Here is a 17283-nt window from a genome sequence, read left to right on the forward strand (position 1 = left end):
ATTTCAGACAATGAAAAAGCAGGGTAAAGACTTGGAGTCAGATGGAGAAGCCTTTGGTGCATCGAGAATGGCTAACATTATTTTGCATTCTCTAGAACCTTGAGGTATACCACCTTGCTGTAGCATGGATTAGGTCTCATCTGCTCTAACTAGTATGTGAATATCTTGAATGTTCATACCAAGTCTAAGAAGATGGAGACACAAAATAGCAGTAAGATGTAGGATAAAACAGATTCATGGCAGCACAGTCTGGGTGTGGGGCAAGGCATGGTAAGAGACCAGAGATCAACTGTGGTGGGTGTATTCTAATCAGGACAGTCAAGAAAGTTTTCTGAAATATCAGTACTTGACCTGAAGCCTCATGGTGCAAAGCTATGGAGGAAAAGTATTATAAACAGAGGGAAGAATCTGAGCCCAGGTAGAGTGTCTGGTATTCAAGGGACTGTAAGGAAGTCAGTGTGTTTAGAATATGGTGAGCAAGGGCAATCAGTAAAGGAGATGAGGTCAGAAGGTTGGCAGAAGCAGATCACATAGGATCTTGTAGATCATGGTGAGAAGTTAGAGGGTTATTTTAAATGCAGTGGAATGTCATTGGAGGGCATTAAACTCGGAGTAAGCTGATGTGATTCAAAATTGTTAAACTTTTCAGAGGAAGACAACACAAAATCAATAATCAGCTCTGTTTCAGGTTGACACAGGCCTTGGAAGAAGAGGAAATTAAAATGGGGAGCAAGCAGGTGTACAAAATAAGAGTAGAAAGGATTCAAGGATTATCTGAAACAGGTGACCCAGGTCAAGTGAAAGGACCGTACTATGGAACAGACATACTTATGCAAGAATGGGTAGCCCTCAGGGAAGATGATGGATTACCAACATGATAGAGCCTGCTGAGCCCTGTCAAACCTACAGACCGTTACTCTTGTCACTTTATGTGAGAAAAAATGACGCCTCCAGAAGAGACTTAGAAAAATATCTTTAGTAACTATGATTGATAGCTTGGGTTCAGACTGGAATGTCTAAGGGAAAAGTATTGATTTTCTTGTTCCCCCTCTGCAGCAGCCACTGGAGGCGTTTTCTCAGCTCTTCCTCCAAGAGAGCCCGCTGCAAGTTTCTCTCCTGCTTGCGTGCCTTCAGGGTCCACTGCAGAGGCCACCCTCTCCCAAGGTGACTGCCAGCCAATGACATGCATCCTGGGGGCTCTTGGCCTGGGCAGTTTCCACCCAGTCCTCTCACAGCAACCTCCATCAGACTGGCAGAGACACGTCAGGACAGGCACCTTCATCAGAACCTCTCCCTTCGCAGCATTCACACCTGGCTTGTCATCTGAAGCAATCGCTCCTACCCCCTCTCCTCTTAACTTTGCACAGGCACTATGTCCAATAAATCTTTGTATTCCTACCTCCATCTTGGCATCTGCTTCCCAAAGGACCTGAACTGGCACAGAAACTGACAAAGTTCTTCTAAAAGCAGGAAATGGAAAAGAGTGGAAAAGAGAGAAAAACATGTTTCCCATGAGCAGAAATGTGGTCTCATGGCAAAAAGCCCACATGCCCTGTCTTCAACATCAGTATTGTGTACTCCTTGTACACACTAACAGGACAGAAGCACAAAACTAAAGGTACAATGAGATCCAATAGCTTTTAGATAACATATGTTTGATGCATTCAGGACCATATGAGAAGGCAGGAGCTCTTATGGGAGGAAGAAGGAATCGAAAGTGAGAAAAAGACTTAAAATGAAGACAATGGTGGAAAGGAACTAAATTAAAATGAGAAAATAATTTTTTAAAATCCCCAAATACAACACGAAATTTAAAATCTGCACTGGCAGCGATCAGAAAACAATGTTAAATGTGGATAATTGAATAAATGATGCTAAGAACCAACTTAATAGAGAAAATAAGATGCTAAGAGGGAAAACTAGAGATGTGGAGAGCCAACCTACAGTCTGAGTGTTAATTTGAAGAATAAATATGAACAAATGGAAATGTAACGATAATAAATAGAAATTTTGCTGAATCAAACAAAAGCGTAAGAAGGTACGATGGAAGGTTAAAAAAGTGAAAAAGTAATTTTCGTGAAAAAGTAATTTTAAAATAGATACATTACGGCGATTATAATTACAAAGATAAAGAAAAAAAGTTAACCACCAAACCACCTAACCAAGGGGGGAAAAATGTGTACCTATCAAAGCACAAAACTCAGGCTGGCTTCAGCCTACTTATTTGCAACATTGAAGATGATGAAGAAATACCCATACTGTCTCCATCATTCCACATTGTCTTTCTCAGTTGCTTTCCTCAGTCTCCAGCTTGCTAGTCATACTCAAGTAAGTGTAATGCTCTAATCACATGCTCAGACCACTAACCAAAACCACTTGGAGCCCCCCTAATCTGCAGTGCTCCCTGGGGTTTTTACCATAATTGCCACACTAAGAGAACCCTCAGCACCCCCAGGGCATCACATGACCTGCAACCCCTGAGCAGCCTTGTTTTCACCAAAGGTCACTGTCAAGCAACTAACTACTTCTGTCACCCAAACATACCAGAAATAAAACATCAACAGGAAAATCGTCTCCTATTTCCTACATAAGAAAACTAAGATTAATATATTTAGTAGACCTCCAAATTTAAAAGAATGACCAAAGAAGGAAGTGAGATAACTAAAAAAAAATATATCTAGTAGCTAGCCAACTGTCACATAAAATATAACTACTCTTACTAGTAATTAAATATACAAATAAACTTACATCAAGTGGAAATCGTGTTTCTTTCTGTATGGATTTTGTGCCAAATTTTTAAAATAATTTGATTTCATTCATCAACATTTCACTTAATAATTCTCCTAGCAATCACATCCAATGAAATAATGTGAAATACAAGCCAATATTTAGGCATAAAGATGCTCATATTATTTGTCATTTAAAAAAATGGAAGCAATGTCAACATCCAAAATAAAGAAAACTTTAAGTAAATCATTTATAGTTACAATGGAGTGGTGTATAGCCTTTAAAATAATATTCATGAAAAATTTAAATAACAAGGAGATTCTTTAATATTATAATCTGTTTTTACGAGAGATAGCAGGACATAAAGCTACTTAGCTACCTATCCATATGTAGGTATGTGTGCCTGCATATGAATATATATGTGCATTTTATCAATGATCGTTGGTCGTAACTATAGAAAAAATTCACCAGAATGTTGTCTAAGTGTAGGAACACACAGTCTTTCTTGTTTCCAAATGTTTATGCTTTTCTGTACTTTCAAACTATTTTAAAAAGAAGAATGTGCTCATTCCATAATCAAAAATTTCAAATTTCCACTGATTTATTTTATAAGGTTCTTGGATATTTCTAAAAAGATAATACTGAGAAAGTACTTATCAACTGAAGGTTACCAGCTGTTACCAGTGAGTTAGATTTGGACTACAGATCTGTTTTTGTTTGATCCATTATGTGTTTTTGCACGTGATTTTGTTGCCAGCATTGAAATGTAGGGAAATTTTATATAAAAATCCAGACATCTAGTCCACTAGGAAAATCAGAGTATCTCCTAATTCTGGACCCACATTCCCATGAAGCAGCAGTGGCTGGGGGTAAGCAGCAGCTGGTTTTTTTAGGTGAGGCATGAGCTTGCCTTACCCAGCCTGCTTCTCCCATTCACATTACTTGCCCTGATCTTCTAGGAGTACTTTAGAAATGAAAACCTTTATTTTTTTTGAAAGATTTTATTTATTTGACAGAGAGAGACACAGCAAGAGAGGGCACACAAGCAGGGGGAGTGGGAGAGGGAGAAGCAGGCTTCCCGCCAAGCAGGGAGCCAGATGCGGGGCTCGATCCCAGGACCCTGGGATCATGACCTGAGCGGAAGGCAGATGTTTAACCAACTGAGCCACCCAGGCGCCCCAGAAATGTAAAATTTTATTAATACCACATTACTCTACATAGTGAATGCCACCTCCCCACCAGAGACCACTGGGCTCAGCTGTTTGGCAGCCTGGAGTGGAACACATTAATGCCCACAAGGGCTTTGCAGTGGAACAGGTGGGCTCTTCCCATCTCAAGACTTCCAAGCTGCTCTGCCGTCTGTCCCTCCTTTCCACTATCTGTGTTGGTTACACATAAGCAACACAGCCTACTCTCATCTGTGCCTAAGTCACTACCATCATGGCTGACTTCGGGCACTCTTTGCTTCTTCTCTCCCTTTATGTTCTTTCTATTTCTTAAGCTTCCAATTTCTCCTGAAATGGCTTCCAGTTTTTACATAAACAGACTTTTATGTATTTATATATTTATATTTTTATGTAAACAGGCTTTTATAGATGTTCCCAGCCCATTAAAGCACTTTTTCTTTCATACAAGACTGTCCAGTTACAGTTTATTTATTCTCTCATTCAACAGATAGTAATGATAGTGTTAGGAAATAGCCGGGATCAGATAGACAAGTCCCTACTGTTCCCACCTCTGGTGTGGTTATATGTTAGAGAGAGAAAGGCAGGAGACTAAGAAGTGAACAAATAAGATCACTTCAGAGAGTGATACATGCTATAAAAACAAAATAAATTGTAATATGTTAACAACTAAAGGGCTATTTTATATTAACTAGATAAGGAAGGTCTCTGAGACAGTGACTTTTGAGCTGAGGCCAAGAAGCAGTAGGTCAGGGGGAGCTGGATGGCGCAGTCAGTACAGCGTCAGACTCCTGGTTTCTGCTCAGGTCGTGATCTCATGGTTATGGGATCGAGCCCCACATCGGGCTCAATGCTCAGTGAGGAATCTGCTTGAGATTCTCTCTCCCTCTACCCCTCCAGCTCGTGTGCGCATTGTTGCACTCTCTCTCTCTCTCCTTTTTTTTTTTAAGATTTTATTTATTTATTTGAGAGAGAGAGAATGAGAGATAGAGAGCATGAGAGGGAAGAGGGTCAGAGGGAGAAAGCAGACTCCCTGCTGAGCAGGGAGCCCGATGCGGGACTCGATCCCGGGACTCCAGGACCATGACGTGAGCCAAAGGCAGTCGCTTAACCAACTGAGCCACCCAGGCACCCTCTCTCTCTGCTTTTAAAAAAAAGAAGAAGCCGTAAGTCAGAAGAACTGGGAGGAGGGTACTGCAGGATGTGAGAAGAGCCATTCTGCAGGCAATAAATTGGGAAGACACCTGGCAAGGCGGAATAGCAGAAAGGCAAGGTGGCAAAGCCAGTGTAGTTCAAGAAGGTGGAGCCTTGGAGGCACCACTAAAGAATCTAAATTTTCTTCCAAACGTAACGGTAAGCTGCTGGCGGGTTTGCAGGGAGGCCACTGAGGAAGGAGGCTGTTGCAACAGTTCCCGGGGGAGATGATAGTGGTGTGGACCAGAGTATTGGTAATGGGATTCATAAAGTTACTTTAGATTTTTCTCAAATAGAATCATTTTCCCCTGGGTTCTCTGTTGCTATTTAGCAGCTACAGGAGAGATGTTTTTTCCTAGTTATAGAGACATAAGTGTAGAATTAGTCTGGAAGTCAGGAAGTTATGGAAAACTGGATTTTGAATAGCTCGTGTTTCACTGTACTTGAGGGAATAAATTACTGCAATTTCTTCACTCTAATATGTCATTTACTGAAGATGCATCATCATGTTATGTACCACTAACAAAAAATGCTCCCAAGCAAACCGACATGTAGAAATTTTGTTTCACGCATTTTGAAAGGGTCCTTTCAGCAGGATTTAGACATAAATTTTTTTGAGTTGTTTTTACTTTTCTGTATATGCAATAAATTTGCATTGAAAAGCTAAAGCATATTATATTATTTTTGAAAAGATGTTAAACAGCAGTTAAAAGCAAACTGTGTGTTACCAATAATGCACATAATTCAAATGAAGTGGGCATGATAATATGTAAAGCTGTTTCCATATTCTTGTATTTAAAGGCAATGACAACCTTGTCCTAACTACTCCCTGGACAACAACCATAGTTGGAAGATACTATCATTTTTAAGACACACTTTGATTTTAGAGACACTAAAATGTAACTAAAATGTGCATCTTATAGCTGATGATGTAAAATAGTAATGGGAAATTTTCTTAGTAAGCAAAAATATAAATAGGGCTAGAGTTGAACCTCTTGATTTATTACTGGTCTCTCTACAATTTATCTTTCCATTGATCAGAAAACTGGCCTCTACCACAAATTTCACATAGACACACACACACACACACACACACACACACACAGAAACTTACACGTATGCCCATAAACACATATATTTGTATCATAATTTAAAGGGTTCTAAAAATGTGATTTTGATTAAGAAATCAGTTTTCCTTCTTCTTCACTTAGTTCAATACCTAGTTGAGCCCCTAGCTCAGTATTTCACCCTGCTGTTTCTCTTGGCATATGTCCTTTTGAAAGTTGTGCAGGCTTATCAGCTAAGTTCTCCACTCTGTTACCAAGTTCAGCAGGGAGGACAGATGGCCCCAGTGCAGAGTCTTGATGTGTCCCATCTTTTGGGTCACTCTCAAGTCTCCATCCTTGCGGGGAGAGGAGAGTTTCTTGGTGTTGTTGGTATGACAAAGTGTCTTTACTGGGCCAGAACTGACACCAATTTCCTCAGATCTCCACTAACTTCTCTTGGAAAACAAACCTCCTTAATTTCTATTTTATACTTTTTTATTTTTTATTCTTTTTTTTTGAGAGAGAAAGAGTGTGTGTGTATGTGTGTGTGTGAGGTGGGGGAGAGAGGGGTGGGACAGAGGGAGAGAGAGAGAATCCCAACCCCCAATACGGGGCTCCAGCTCACAACCCTGAGATCATGACCTGAGCTGAAACCAAGAGTCAGAGCTTAACCAACTGAGCCACCCAGTCCCCCCAACCTCCTTAATTTCTAAAGAATTCAAAATTTGCATGGGATTCAGGAGGCCAGTGCAATAAAAATTCAACCCCTTTCACTACTAAAGAATAGACATAGAACAGTGTGCTCGGTCTATGAACTCAGTGTGAAAGAGACCAGTGCAAGAGGAATGTAGGAATTACTAAGAGAGAAATCACCAAAAGTACAATGAAAGTTTAACATTGTAGGATGGAAATCAGGAGAAAATGATTTGGGGTGCTCATGAGGCTGACCTTCATCACTGGTTCCTGGGGCTGTTTGCTTGCTGGAAAGAAAAAAAAAATATGATTTAAAAAAAAAAGTAAAGAAATAATTATATCACTGGTAGCCCAAGTAAAGCTTCTGTTTGTTTGTTTATTTGTTTGCCTATTTATTTTGGTAAGGCTTCTAAAAGACCTAGACATGATGGGGGGCAGGGGGACGTTTTTTCTGCTTGTGAAAGAGAAGTTAGCTGAACAAAGGAGACATATAAGTGGTCAGCAAGAAGCTCTACAAAGATTCAGTGCATCTGGGAACATTGGTGTGTGCTGTAGGTTGAATTGTGTCCCCCTCAAAGATATGTTTAAGTCCTAACTGTCCATACCTATAATGGTGACCTTATCTGGAAATTGAGTCTTTGAAGACATAATCAAGTTGAGATCATATTGGATTAGGATGGGTTCTAACCCAATGACCAGTGTCTTTTTAAGAAGAGGACAATTTGGGCATAGACACAGAGAGAACACCATGTGACCACAGAGGCAGAGATAGGAGGGGTACATCTATAGATTGAGGTTTCCTGGCAACCACCAGAAGGTAGGAGTCAAGGATGGATTTTTCCCTAGAACCTTCAGAAAAAGCATGGCCCTACTGACACTTTGAGTTGTGAACTTCTAGCCTCCAGAATTGTGAGACAATTTCTGTTGTTTTAAGCCATCTGAGTTTGTGGTAATTGGTAACTCTAGGCAACCAATATAGAATGTAAAGGAAGTTCTTTTCTCCAGGGTAAGAAGCCCCACTGGAGTATGGGCTCACCTCACACTGAAGATCACCTGAGCAAGGCAGCAGCTCTTTCAATGTGGTCTGGAGGAGGTGGGAAGCTAGTGTGGACAGCCATCCTAGTGGGGGCAAAATTACAACAAACATGGAACAGTGGAGTTGAAAGCAATAGGGGGCACTCTTAAATACATGGTTAATGACTTTTACTGGGGCACCTGAGTGGCTCAGTCATTAAGCGTCTGCCTTCAGCTCAGGTCATGATCCCAGGGTCCTGAGATCGAGCCCCACATCGGGCTCCCTCTTCCGCGGGAAGTCTGCTTCTCCCTCTCCCACGCCCCCTGCTTGTGTTCCTGCTCTCACTCTCTCTCTTTCTGTCGAATAAATAAATAAAATATTTAAAAAAAAATGACTTTTACTTCTCATCTCCCCAGAGAGAATTTGTGGACCACCTAATGTAATTTATATTCCTTCCTTTAGCCCCAAACTTTTTACTTAGCAAGCCCCAAACTGTAACATTTTTTCTCTCTTCTTCTAAACTGTAAATTCCATCTAGCAAATGTCACCTCCATCTTATCCAGTATTGATCTCCAACACACAGGAAAATATTTGAAAATTAGTATGTGCTCAAAAGGTATTTCTTGAATAAATGAATAAATGAATGAAGACATCTATCCTTTTGGGGGATATAAGAGAGACAAAAGAAAGAATAGCCCTTTTATCCTGTGTTGGCAAGCAGAGTCCTATTAGTTCACGATGTAATGGAAGCTGGAAGACATTGGCTATTTCTGTTCAAATCCAGACTGCTCCAATCATTTCTGGAGTCTGAGTTAATCTAACACCAGACTTTCAGAAGGACGTGTACAAATAGATCATAGTTGGCAGTTAGTGAGTGCTAAGACAGAATGATGCCATGGGATGTCACAAAGAAAAGAAAAATCTTTTGAGGAATAAGATGTTTGGGACTGTGATAATTATCCCAAATGTCTGAAGACTGTTAATATGAAACATACAGTTGTTTTGTTTTGTTTTGTTTCGTTTCGTTTCGTTTCGTTTTGCTTGGTTTGGTTTGGGTTGGGTTGGGTTGGGTTGGGTTGGGTTGGGTTGGGTTTGGGTTTGGGTTTGATGTGGTTTGTGTTGGGGAAGACATGACCACCAGTTCACCCGTGAGCTGGACCTGGGCACTCAGAAGCTCCTTACCCCCTTTCCTGTCCTTGGAATGTGGGTTCTGCTTACCTTTCCCGCTCCCAGAGGCTGCTCCACAAACAGAGCCTTGAAACAGTGATGTGGTGTTGAGAACACCTGCACAGTACACATAACTGAATCCAATTAAGGTCTCTTTATAAATTTTTAAGATTTGGCAGACAAGCATGGGGATCCATTCATCTTGCTGCTGTCCAAGACAGGCCTTGTATGTAAGTTCTTTTGCTTATTAAACCTGCCACCTACCAACCTGGAGTGGCTTCCCTCTTTCTTTGGCTTCTCCCTGCCTTCTGCATACAGGGCGGTGTGTCCAATTAAACCTGGGAAGCTCCTGAGAGGGTGAAGAACCAACAGGTTTTTGTTTTGTTTTATCTTCTGGTTTCCTCAGCATGCAAAACAGGTATCAGTGAATAGAATTTATAAGGAAACAGACCTTGGAAGAATTTTCAAGCAACTAAATGTAGTTAGTGAAGTGTGTGTATCATTAGAGGTATTTCAGTTGAAGCCAAATAATCCCTTGTTAAGCAGGTATCCAATGAAGATGAGATGGAAATTGGATTAAATAGTTTCAGAAGTCCCTTCCAATCTTATGAAGTTATGCTTCTGTAAAACTAGGTATATAGATAAAGCCTCTGAGTATACCTGGGTTATTTTATTAAAAAGTGCAAATGGAACCTTAGGGTTTTTTGTTTTTTAACTTTTATCACATTTGTTTTTAAACCATTAGCATTTAGTATAAGTCAATACCATTCTTTTTTAGTTCTTTTCTACTCCTACACTTATAGAAATTTGATTATTTGTTTCTAGTAACACAATTTTAATGGAGTTCTTTTGCACTGTGCTGTTATATGGCTAAACATGTCATGAGGTACTTACAAAGCACAAAGTACTTCAGGTTTATTTTAGGCAGGACACATTGAGTTCAGGAAGTAATCCATTTAATAAATGAAGCTACACTGTAGTTTAATGACTTATAAACATGACTTAGCAAGTATTAACTGGGGCTGGAATTAGAATCTGTGTCTGCAGATTCTATATATATTGCAAGGATTCTTTGCTTGGAGAGAAGAGAGCTTGGTTTACTGACTTGCCGATTTCAAGGGCTCACCAAAAGATAAAGTCTCAGGAAAGAATGATAAGAAATTTTAATTTACCAATTCTAAGAGAGCATATCTGGAGGATCTTGAAAGTAAACCTGTCACTTTGCAAAAAAATAAAATCAAGATGTTCTGAGAAATGATGAAATTTCCTCTAACACAAACCAGAGTAACAGAATAAAAATGATGAATGTCTTCATTATCTCGAAATGGAGTTCCATTGTAGGAATATGATGAATTTAGGATACATTCTTAGTCTACATCCACATTTTAATTCTTGGATGAAGTACAGCTCACATAACCATGCAGTGCTTGCTGGAAAATAAACTATAGAAATAGGTATAATGTTACTTAGAAGTTCTGACATTTAAGACTAGCTGTTGTTGGGAGAAAAATTTTTTCCCTCTACCCTTCATAATTCTTCTGATCAAGCTAAGAATTAAATTGGAATGAGACGAATTAACAAGAGAAAATCAAATTTAATTATGTACATATGAAAAATCCACATAAACAGGAGAGATTCCAAAGACAGGTATATATGTCATCCTAAAGAAGAAGAGGGTTGAGGTCTAGGACTTCGGAGGCAAGGAAAGCAATTCACAGGAAGGTGAAAAAGAGTAAATGTTTGGTAAATAAATGTTTGCTAGACCATTCAGAAACAATAGGACATAGAGAACTCTGATCAAACAGGCCTTGCTAGGTTCCTCCTTGTCCACCATACCTAGTTCATATTATACAATAGTTATCTATGGTAATAGCTCCCTTCCTGGAGCAAGTCCTCTATCTAAATTCTTTTAGGCAGTTCGCAGGGAGGCAAAAAGGAAAACTTCCTGGGCCTTCTGTTTCTTAAAAATAATCAGCTTAAAATAATTCATATGCCAAAGAGACACATTTTGGGGTAGCACATTTTGCTCCATTACATTATAAACACAAATCAGGTGCCTGGGGGGCTCCATCAGTTAAGCGGCTGCCTTCGGCTCAGGTCATGATCCCCAGGGTCCTGGGATCAAGTTGCAAGTCTGCTTCTCCCTCTGCCTCCCCCTGCTTGTGCTCGTGCTCTCTCACTCTCAAATAAATAAATAAAATCTTTTTAAAAAACAAACAGAAATCATCACTGAGCTTTCTCTACATGTTTCAGTTCCCATTTAGTTGGGAAGGGACTCAAATCTTCACTAAGATGTGCTTGCAATTCAACATATAAACAATTGTGTGGTGCACAAAGGTGCACAGTGCCTTATTGATGGGTGATAGAAATAAAATATGTAAAAAGCCATCCACAAAGTTTACACTTACAATAATGTTGATTCATGAATCATATCCTGGAGATCTTTTCACTTCAAACAAAAGTCCCCCTGTTTATTTACTGATTCTGTTATTTTTAAGTGCTGTCAGGAGAGAATCATTTCCCTAATAGAGACACCCCTCTGAATACTGCTTTTAATAGCCACCATGAAATAATTGTGATGTCACTCCTACCCAAGTCAGCTAAGCCACTGCATCCATTATTTGATTAGTGCGTTTCAAACAAAATTAAATCTTAGTAATTCAGGTGATTTATCCCATAGAAACAATGCTGAACATAAGTGAAGTACTCTCATTATCCAACAGCATTGCAGGCCGCAGCAGTCACCACAGCTTTCTAGTAATAACCACAGCCAGGCCCAGGTGACTGGGACACAAAAGGTTATTTTGTTGCCGTCATTTCCTAAGTGAGTTCCTTAGCTACTTGTGATTCTCAGAGGGCCACACAGTAAATCTTTGGGGTTGGAATGATAACTGATAAGGCTGGTGAGTCATATTTGTGCTTATTTCAAAAGCAATTATAGTGATTTATACTTAGGAAGAAAATATATAATAAAGAGAGACTCTCTCAGTTTTCCATCCCCCACAACCATACATTTTAATTGCTTGGTATTATTTTGATTCAAAATGCAATGAAAGGATCTACGTATTTTCTCAAAGCTCAGTATACACATCAAACTCTAAAGTAACATGTTGAAATAGTCTGTGAGGCAGATCTCTGTTCTAAATACACAATTCAATAATGTGATTAGGTCAAGTTAATTAGCTAACCACAAGCTCAGAGGCAAGACCTTTAGTTTTCAATAATAGAGATTCTTTTTATGTGAAAACTAAGCTACTAGATCTGCTTAAATTTTGTTTGGATTGAAAATGATTTAAAAAAAAAAACAACCTTTCCTTTTGTTTGAGCCATTTATACCTGCTGTAGCAGAGAAATATGTTTCATTCATTCATTTAGAGAACATTATTGAACGACAGCTATTTCTCAGAAATTGTTCTACTCACGGTTTTAGGGATAAAAATGTAAGCACCCTTGAGGTACTCACAAGTCTAAATATAAGAGAAATGAGAAATTCTAGAAGCACAATCCTACAGGAGCACAAAACTACAAATGAAACAGAAGCGAATATGCTGAAGATAGGCTGAAAATGGAATTAATCACACCCAAGTCTCCATTCGAAGCCTTCCACTTGAGGTACCACTCTAGGCATCCTATTCCAGAAACTCTCAGTGTTATTGGTGTCTTAGCTCAGGCTGCCATAACAGTATACCATAAGCTGTGCAGCTTAAACAACAGAAATATATTTCTCACTGTTCCAGAGGCTAGGAAGTCCCAGGGCAAGGCGCTAGCGAGGTTGGTTTCCTTCTGAGACTTCTTCTCTTTGGCTTATTGGCAGCTGCTTTCTTGGTGTACTCAAGTGGAAAGAGGAAGTTCTGTTATCTTTTCCTCCTCTTATAAAGACACGAATCCCATTATGCCTCTACACTCATGACTTTATCTAAACTAATTACTTCCTGAAGACTCTACCTCCTAATACCATCACATTGGGGATGAGGGCTTCATCATATGAATCGGGATGGGATACATTCAGTCCATAACATTTGGTCTAACACATGGGCATTAGAAGCTGGAAAGAAGAGGCTAGCAAAAATATTGCATAAAAATTAAAAAACCAAAAATATTTTCTTCGTTTAGTCTGGGAAATAGAGATGCTATCTGGAATGTGGGGCAAAAATACAGCACTATTAGTAAAGTTAAAATAATAAGTGGAAATTTTTGGAACATTTACTTAGATACTTCAGAAGAATGAATCTGATTTTGAGAAAAAGTGTTTTTAATCATTCAACCATAAAAATACTTACTGTTCTGAGTCCTATGGAAAATATAGTCAAGTATGTGACATGGTTTTTTAGTACAGAGAACTTATCTCATTTGCTTCTAATCATAGCATACAACACAATATAAAAGATGTATTGCTCCACTCTAAATTCTTGACTCAACATTTCTGGTTCAAGATGCCTGGCTTTATCTTTCTTACTTCAAAAAATCCCATTGAAACAACATAAAAACAAATCCTCAGCAATCCTGTCAAGCCAGGAAATGTGTCATCAGCACACCAGAACAGAAAAGCGTTTTTATGAGAATAAACTGATGGAAAAATGCAACAGAGCTGAATCATGAAGTAATACTAAGTTCAGGGGGAATGGGGCCCAGAAAAAGTGAGCTATGCCTTATTGGCTATACCAGTCTCCTGGGCTCAGCTCTGAGCAACCGCCTTCCACAGGTGACGCCCTTCAAAAATGGGATCCCCAGGAAAGAGAAGCAGGACAGAGCTCCAGGTGACCTGTTGCAGCCATAAAGGACACAAAGCCAATGCACACAGAAGACGTACAACTGGGGCGCCTGGGTGGGTCAGCAGGTTAAGCCTCTGACTCTTGGTTTCCGCTCAGGTCATGATCTCAGTGTCATGAGGTGGAGCCCTGCATTGGGCTCTGTGCTGAGCTTGAGATTCTCTCTCCCTCTCTCTCTGCCCCACCCACAGCTCGCTTGCGGGCTCTATCTAAAATAAATACATAAAATATTTTAGAAGGGGAAGAAGAAACACAATAAGCATTCCCTAAAAGAAAGCCAACCTGGCCACATTTTTGCTACTGCGGGCGCACGTGCGCACACACGCACATGCACACACATATACATAGGACTGAGTTCGCATCAACTGAATCTGTATTCGCTGCCAAGACAAAATAAACTTTCATTTGAACACTGAAATATTCTCCTGCTGTCAGCAGCAATCTAAAATATCAACTATAGATACAATAGACAATGCATTTTAAGCAACCATTTGAGGAAAATCAACAACTTAAAGAAAAGCCAATAAAATCTATAAACAAAAGAAGCAAATGCCCCAAGCAACCAAGGAGCATTTGAAAATGAGCACAACTAGTAACTTCTAAAAGATTCAAAAGGATAACTCATCCATTAAGAATGAGGCTGCTAAGAGAAAGAAATTACTAAAACAATCAATAAGCGGGATGAATAGAAAATGAAATGCAGTTGAAAAATCAATCCTGGATATTACCCCAGAATGCCATGCAAATAAATAAAGAAATAAAACGTAAATGATCAAAAGTATGAAAGAAGAGTAGGGGATAAGGCATGGAGTATAAATCTGTGAATTCCAACATCCTTCAACCAAGTGCTTCTGTGCAGAAGCACAGAGAGATGGAGAAGAGGAAATAGAAAGCAATACAAAAAAAAAAAAATATGTTAAAATACCTTATTCTTCAAAAAATGCTCCGGTTTATAGTTTGAATGGCCCCAACACCTCCGGTCAAAAAGTAAATCAGGCTGATCTCAAAATGTGTATAAAAAAGTAAAAGGCCAAGACAATTAGGTAGATAAACAAAATAGGAGGGTTTGCCTTCTCAGAAAGCAAGACATAACAGGCCAGAGTAATTAAGACAGTGTGGTCTAGGTCAGGGAAAGACAGAAAGTGCTATAGGACCTAGCAGCCAGCCCAGAAACAGGGAGAGGCCTTTAGAAGCCGAAATGGACTGCTTAGTGCTGGGAGTACTGATTAGCAGTATGGGAATAGGATCCCTGTCTCACTTCTTGTAAAGATAAAATCATTCCCATGAAAATAAAGACTTAAATGTGAAAATCAAACCTTAAAACTTATAAAATAAATTTGGAAAATATGAGGATATAAAAAAATGGAAGATTCATACACTCATAATTTGAGTGGAACTGGTTTACCGCTTTGGAGAGCAATCTGGCCATATTTATTTAATACCTATTAATAACAACGGAAGTTGAAAGTGTGCATATCCTAAAACCCAGAAATAGGTACTTACTTTAGAAAAACCAATACATATTCCCAAAAGACATCACAGGATGATGTAAGTAGCAGAAAATAAAAAATAAAAATAAAATGAAATTGGAAAACTAAACATCAATTAATAGAATAAATAAATTGTGGTATTTCATAAATTTTGGTATAATCAATGAATACTATATAGAAAGCATAAAAACAAATCAGAGGTACTTGCATCAAGATAAATAAATCTCAAACAAAAGCAAGCTGCAAAATTGTATGTATGGTATGATACTACCTGCTTTGAGTGTAAAAAGACACAAACATCATATTTACCTGTGAGCGTGTGTATTCAAAATATTTGAAATTGCATGGGAATAATGCACATCGTGTCATGGAAGGGACAACAGTGAGGGAGGTAAAGTGTTAGGATCAGGGCCGGGTACACAGAAGGCTTCAACTTTTTTGTTTATGACAATATGACAATATGTCATAAAATGTCATAGAAATATGTCATAGAAAATGTGACAAAATAAAATTTGATAAAACTGACATACAGTCATCCAAGTTTATCTTTATTTTCGTCCATATTTTTGTATGTTTAAATGATTCATAAGTCAAATATTTTACAATTAATTCAACAAATATTAAGTATATTTTAAAAACAAATGGTACTTGAAAAAGACATTTAAAAATATAAATAAATAAATAATAATAAAAACAAATGGTGAACAAATGAATCAGTGAAACTTGTAATTAAATCTAAATAAAGGTTAGTGTGAGATATTATAATATTATTAATAATCTGAATAGTTTGAAGTGGCTTTTCCAATGTCGCACAGCTAATAAATGGCAGAGCCAAGATTTAAACTGAACTTTTTATTGAGCACCTCACTCCTCTGCTTAAAATACCAGAATAAAATATAAAAGCTGATTTAGAATACTGAGTTGGCTAGGACTTCCTAAATAAGACATAATACCCAAAGCCATAAAAGCAAACACACAATTATGCTGAGTGAAATAAGTCAATCAGAGAAAGACATGTATCATATGACCTCACTGATATGAGGAATTCTTAATCTCAGGAACAAACTGAGGGTTGTTGGAGTGGTCGGGGGTGGGAGGGATGGGGTGGCTGGGTGATAGACACTGGGGAAGGTATGTGCTACGGTGAGCGCTGTGAATTGTGTAAGACTGTTGAATCACAGATCTGTACTTCTGAAACAAATAACGCAACATATTTTAAGAAAAAAGAAAAAGAAGAAGATAGCAGGAGAGGAAGAATGAAGGGGAGTAAGTCGGAGGGGGAGACGAACCAGGAGAGACGATGGACTCTGAAAAACAAACTGAGGTTTCTAGAGGGGAGGAGGGTAGGGGGATGGGTTAGCCTGGTGATGGGTATTAAAGAGGGCACATTCTGCATGGAAAAAAAAAATAATAAAGTTAAAAAAAAAAACACCAACACAATTAAAATACAAATAAGAACTGGGAGAAGATATTTGCAGCATATATCTTTTACATGAATCCTTTAAAAAGGATTAATATTTAAAATATAAAGAGTTTCAACTCTGAAAGAAAAAGATGAAAAAGTAAGAACATAAACATATGAAGAAGCAATTCATGGAAAAAGAAATACAGAGGGCCAAAAACAATATGAGAGAATGCTCCAAAAAAAAACAGCATTAGATTAAAAGAATTTAAACTGCTCATCACAGTCACTGCTGGTCAGAGTGTGGAGAAACACTTTCCTGTATCAATTCTGAGACTCAAAAACTGGGTGTTAATTTAGCAGAATCTTTCAAAACTAAAACTGCACATATCTTGTGTAGTTCAAGAACAGTTTTCCCACCTAAATGCAAAGCTATATGTACGTTATTGTTTGAAATACAGAAAAATTGGAAGTATCCAAAATACCCATCAATAGGGAAATGGTGGGTGAAACTATATAGTGCAAATACAGTTTATGTATATATATTAAATTATATATAAAACTATATGTTACATATAAAAATAATAAGCCATGTA

This window comes from Eumetopias jubatus, unplaced genomic scaffold (assembly GCF_037043125.1).
Source record: "Eumetopias jubatus isolate StellerSeaLion01/CBP00866 unplaced genomic scaffold, mEumJub1_p1.0 scaffold_2, whole genome shotgun sequence".
Taxonomy (NCBI): Eukaryota; Metazoa; Chordata; class Mammalia; order Carnivora; family Otariidae; genus Eumetopias; species Eumetopias jubatus.